Source organism: Aquarana catesbeiana, linkage group LG02 (genome assembly GCF_042186555.1).
Source record: "Aquarana catesbeiana isolate 2022-GZ linkage group LG02, ASM4218655v1, whole genome shotgun sequence".
Lineage (NCBI taxonomy): Eukaryota > Metazoa > Chordata > Amphibia > Anura > Ranidae > Aquarana > Aquarana catesbeiana.
Window position 1 is genome coordinate 777648740 of NC_133325.1, and position 6527 is coordinate 777655266.

Here is a 6527-nt window from a genome sequence, read left to right on the forward strand (position 1 = left end):
CTCTATTGTCCGGTCGTTTCTTAGAATATAGTGCCCTCCACCATAGTTACGCTTACATGATCCCGACTCGTTGTGCATTAATGTATTTCCTCCTCTCCTGTTTGGTGGCTGTGAAGGAAAAGTAGATAAAGAGGAATCAGATTCTGTATCTTCATCTGTAATAGCAGTTTCATTACCCCTACGCTGGATTTTACGATTGTTTCTAGGGCCCCTCCCTTGGGAGAGATTTTGCCAATTATAGGGCTATCCCTCAGAGAATGCCATCCTATCCTTGACCAGTTTACTCTGTTTTTTAAAAACGATGTCCTTGGTAATTTTGGAAATGTATTCTTTAACTTCTTGCCACCGTTTAATGAACTGAGCATGATCTTTCATGTGTTCATTGGTGGATTGTAATAACAGTATATCCTGGTCAAGGCTATTAAGCTCAGTCTGGTATTGGGTAATTAGACGTTTCATAAGATCTGAACTACATTGTGTTAGTATTTCCTCCCAGATTAACTTAAATTCCGGAGTTGCATTCTGAAAAGATGGATACAAAAGTAGACGTAGGCCAAGGGGACTGATATGTTACTTTACATACTGCTGCAAATAATCCACATGCCAATGTAAATTCGATTTCTTCTTTAACCACTTAAGCCCCGGACCATTTTGCTGGCCAAAGACCAGAGCACTTTTTGCGATTCGGCACTGCCTCGCTTTAACTGACAATTGCGCGGTTGTGCGACGTGGCTCCCAAACAAAATTGACGTCCTTTTTTTCCCCACAAATAGAGCTTTCTTTTGGTGGTTTTTGATCACCTCTGCGGTTTTCACTATTTGCGCTATAAACAAAAAAAGAGCGACACTTGTGAAAAAAACGCATCATTTTTACTTTTTTACTTTTTTGCTATAATAAATATCCCCAAAAAATATATAAAAAAACATTCTTTTTCCTCAGTTTAGGCCGATACGTATTCTTCTACATAATTTTGGTAAAAAAATCGCAATATGCGTTTATTGATTGGTTTGCGCAAAAGTTATAGCGTCTACAAAATAGGGGATAGTTTATGGCATTTTTAATAATAATTTTTTTTTTACTAGTAATGGCGGTGATCAGCAATTTTTATCATGACTGCAACATTATGGCGGACACGTCGGACACTTTTGGCGATATTTTGGGACCATTCACATTTATACAGCGATCAGTGCGATTAAAAATGCATTGATTACTGTGTAAATGTGACTGGCAGTGAAGGGGTTAACCACTAGGGGGCAGTGAAGGGGTTAAGTGTGTCCTAGGGAGTGATTCTAACTGTGGGGGGGAGGGGCTACGTGTGACACGACACTGATCACCGCTCCCGAATACAGGGAGCTGTGATCAGTGTCCTGTCACTAGGCAGTTCTTCCTCTCCGTGAGACGATTGCGGGTATCCCCGCGGACATCGAGTCCGTGGGACCCGCGATCGCACTCACGGAGCTCGCGGCAGGCGCACGCGCACACACAAAGTGCTTCTTAAAGGGCAACGTACAGATACGTTAATATGCCTGTACGTGCCCTTCTGCCGACGTATATCGGCGTGAGCCGGACGGCAAGCGGTTAACAACCTTTTCATTTTAGTCATGTACTGATTAATTCCTATTTCTTGGCCTGTATTTGCATTGCAAGTGGTTTGAATCTCATTCATATAGTCGGTCCAAACTGTACCTGTAAAGTCCATGTCTTAATAGTCTCAAATAGAAGTCCTAAAATACTGGATTTGTTTAATGTCACTATAAAAGGTAATAAATTGTATAAACCATCAAAAAAGTTTTGGGTGCTTCCACCCTGTTAATTGAAATTGAAATGTATCACCACAAGATGGCGCTGTGGATACAGATAGGTATGAGTGTGCCAACGTCCTAAATATATTGCAAAATGTATTCAAAAGAAGGAAACATGGACTTTAGAGGCACATCTGTAGCGTTGAAATACAAAATGAACTTTTATCAATCTTTAAAATTCACATTAGTGACATGACATGTTAAAAACAAAACACGGTGTTTGGTCTAAACGACGCTCACACCACCTAACACAACCAACTATTACCACAGTGGAACAGATCGATCAATAATGATTCAAAATGAGATGATGTCAAATGGAAGGAGCAGCTGATTGGTGGTAGAGACGTAGTGAAGAAAACTCTACATGTTTCGCGCCCTTAAGCGCTTCTTCAGGAGCTTTCAGTCTAATATATACTTATTAATATTATTATAATATTATAGTCTAATAATATATACATATATCAACATATTCTTGACTGTTGTCATTAGACCCCTTTCACACTGGGGCGTTTTTCAGGGGCTTTTGTGTTAAAAAATAGCACCTGTAAAGCGCCTGAAAAACACCTCCCCTGCTTTTGGCATCCGTGCAAACAATAGATTTGCTGTGGCCTATAAAACTTGTTATATTTGGAGGATGAATTCTACAGTTTTATTTGTGAATACAACTGCAGCAAACTTCATTTGTGCATTACATATTGTCTGTGTAATAAAAAATGATATACACATTACAGGATTCCCTCTGTCATTTATTAAACACAATATTGCATTTACTACAACTCACTGGTGACACATGCCCCTATCAATATACAATACTAAGAAAAATCGGAGTATATATAGTTTTAGTCATAGTCTTTTGACTAAAATGCTTTTTTTAGTTGTATTTTAGTCAACTGAATTGTTTTGCTTTCATTTGTATTTAGTTGACTAAAATCTGCAGAACATTTTAGTCAACTGAAATATCCTACATTTTAGTCGACTAAAATCGAATGGGTTTAGTTAAATTGTAACGCATTATTTCAAGCGTAACTCCACTTTTGTTTTTGAAAAAAACACTCCCCCCTGGGTGATCTATGTACATTGCAAGGATTATAACAACCTTTGTTAGAGATTCCTACCTTTTGTTATCCTGAAGTAATCCATGTGCGTTTGTCTGTACCTCTGTGCTGAGTGGGTCTAATGGGAGTGGTTTCCTCATTATCAACCAGCTGTGGCAGCTGCAGGGCACTAATGAGGAAATCTGCTGGGCCTGCATCCCTTTAGACGTGTTCCTATCGGAAGTATCTCACCAAAAATGACATTTTTGTTGCAGGAGATGCCTGAAATCTGACTTGTATCTTAGGCTGACTTCTGGGAATTGGTGAGCCAATCACAGAAGCAGGAAATGATGTGTACAGAACAACTCCATGTAGCCATATTGCATTGCAATTATAGAAAAATTACAGCGGCTGTAGATTGAAAAGGAAAGGTAATTTTAACCACTTGCCGAACAGCCGCCATCATATTGTGGCAGGTCGGCACGATCCCGCGAACCGTTGTAGCTGTACGTCGGCTCCTTAAGCAGGATAGTAGGCGCGCGCCGACGGAGGCACGCGCACACGCCCGCTGCACTGCGGGGGGTGCCGATGCTCGTGACCAGCAGTCACGATGACCGCCGGCCACAAGCGATCGCGTTCACGAGAGGCAAAACAGGGACGTGTGTGTGTAAACACACAAATCCCTGTTCTGTGAGGAGAGTAGATGCAGATCGTGAGTTCCTAATAGCTACGATTCACGATTTTTCATCTCCTATAGTCAGTCCCCTCCCCCCACAGTTAGAACATACAGTCAGGGAACACAGTTAACCCCTTGATCGCCCCCTAGTGTTAACCCCTTCCCTGCCAGTGACATTTATACAGTAATCAGTGCATTTTTATAGCACTGATCGCTGTATAATTGTCAGTCGTCCCAAAAATGTGTCAAAAGTGTTCGATGTGTCCGCCATAATGTTGCAGTCAGGATAAAAATCGCAGATCGCCGACATTACTAGTAAAAAAAAAAAAATAATAATAAATATGCCATAAATCTATCCTCTATTTTGTAGACGCTATAACTTTTGCGCAAACCAATCAATATATGCTTATTGCCATTTTTTTTACCAAAAATATGTAGAAGAATACATATCGGCCTAAACTGAGGAAAAAATTTGCTTTTTTTTTTTTAAATTGGGGATATTTTTTAATAGCAAAAAGTACAAAATATTGTGTTTTTTTTCAAAATTGTCTTTTTTTTTTTTTTATAGCGCAAAAAATAAAAACCACGGAGATGATCAAATACCACCAAAAGAAAGCTTTATTGTGGGGAAAAAAAGGATGTCAATTTTGTTTGACCGCGCAATTGTCAGTTAAAGCGACGCAGTGCTGTATCGCAAAATAATGGCCTGGTCATTGAGCAGCCAAATCTTCCGGGGCTGAAGTGGTTAATATTCAATTACAATATGACTTGTATTGCAATTATACACGCTATATAATTTTTTTTTTTGTTTGCTATTTTTTTTCCCCACGAAAGTGGAGTTACCCTTTAAGCATTTCTCTAGAATTTCAAAACTCATTATATACTCCTGGAGTAAAAAAAAAAAAAAATCTACTATCATGTTATTATTTATGGCATTAAGGTTTGAGCAAACTACACACTCTGGACGGTCTGAGGAGACCTGTAATGTTGCACAATGCTCTGGATGGTGGTCTTAAGAGGCCTTTAATGCGCACAATGCTCTAAACGGTGGTCTGAGGAGGCCTGTAATTAGGGATGAGCCAAACACCCCGCTTTGCACCAGAACTTTGTGCGAACACCGTTAAAGTCTATGGGACACGAACGTGAAAAAATCAAAAGTGCTAATTTTAAAGGCTTATATGCAAGTTATTGTCATAAAAAGTGTTTGGGGAATGGGGTCCTGCCTCAGGGGACATGGATCAATGCAAATTTTTTTTTTTTTAAACAGTCGTTTTTTCAGGAGCAGTGATTTTAACAATGCTTAAAGTGAAACAATTAAAATGAAATATTCTCTTAAATATCATGCCTTGGGGGGGGAGGGGGGGGGTGTCCCCTTAGTCTGTCTGTAAAGTGGCTCATTTTTCCCATTTTTAGCAAAGTACCACAGCAAAATGACATTTCTAAAGGAAAAAAATGTAATTTAAATTGTTCACGGTTGTAATTATTGCCAGATCCCAGCAATATACATAAAAAATCATTTAAAAAAACAGCGTGGGTCCCCCCCCCCCCCAGTCCATATCAGGCTCTTCAGGTCTGGTATGGATATTAAAGTGAACTCCACGCCATTTTTTTTTAAATGGTGTGCCCCCCCCCCCCCCAATCCATACCAGACCCAAAGGGCCTGGTATGGACGGGGGGGACCCATGCCATTTTTTTTTAATTCTGTCATAGGGCTCCCCTTAACCACTTCAATACACTATATTATATATTGTATATTGCACTATATACCCTGCACCGTATTCTATATATACTATACTGAGTGCACTATATACTCTGAACTGCAGTATATATACTATTAGGACTGCACTACTGTATATACTCTATATATATACTGAACTGCAGTATATATATGTATATACATATATATATATATATATATATATATATATATATATATATATATATATATATCAAATACACTGACTGATATATATATATATATACTAGTCTGCCACTAACTAACTAACTTACCCTATCCTGCCTGCCTAGTCTAGCACAGTCTCTCTATCTCTGTCCACTATAACACACTATATGGGTCCTGTGTAAGCAACCTTATATAGTGTGGGGCGTGGACTTCGTAGACTGGAGTCTCCCTGAGCCATGATTGGCCAAAGGCACAACTATAAGATCAGACCAAAATGGGGGACAAATGAGGAGGAAAGGGGGACAGAGGGACTTTGTTCCAAATCATGGATAGTTCCTCAAAATCAGGGACAGTTGGGAGCTATGCTGTAGTGCACACAGTGCTCTGGGACGGTCATCTGAGGAGGCCTGTAATGCACACAGTGCTCTGGACGGTCATCTGAGGAGGCCTATAATGAGCACAGTGCTCTGGGATGGTCATCTGAGGAGGCCTGTAATGTACACAGTGCTCTGGGACAGTAATCTGAGGAGGCCTGTAATGCACACAGTGCTCTGGATGGTCATCTGAGGAGGCCTGTAATGCACACAGTGCTCTGGACGGTCATCTGAGGAGGCCTGTAATGCACACAGTGCTCTGGACGGTCATCTGAGGAGGCCTGTAATGCACACAGTGCTCTGGACGGTCATCTGAGGAGGCCTGTAATGCGCACAGTGCTCTGGGATGGTCATCTGAGGAGGCCTGTAATGCACACAGTGCTCTGGGACGGGCATCTGAGGAGGCCTGTAATGCCCACAGTGCTCTGAGACAGTCATCTGAGGAGGCCTGTAATGCGCACAGTTCTCTGGATGGTCATTTGAGGAGGCCTGTAATGCGCACAGTGCTCTGGGACTGTCATCTGAGGAGGCCGGTAATGAACACAGTGCTCTGGATGGTCATCTGAGGAGGCCTGTAATGCACGCAGTGCTCTGGACGGTCATCTGAGGAGGCCTGTAATGCACACAGTGCTCTGGATGGTCATCTGAGGAGGCCTGTAATGCACACAGTGCTCTGGGATGGTCTTCTGAGGAGGCCTGTAATGCACACAGTGATCTGGGACGGTCTTCTGAGGAGGC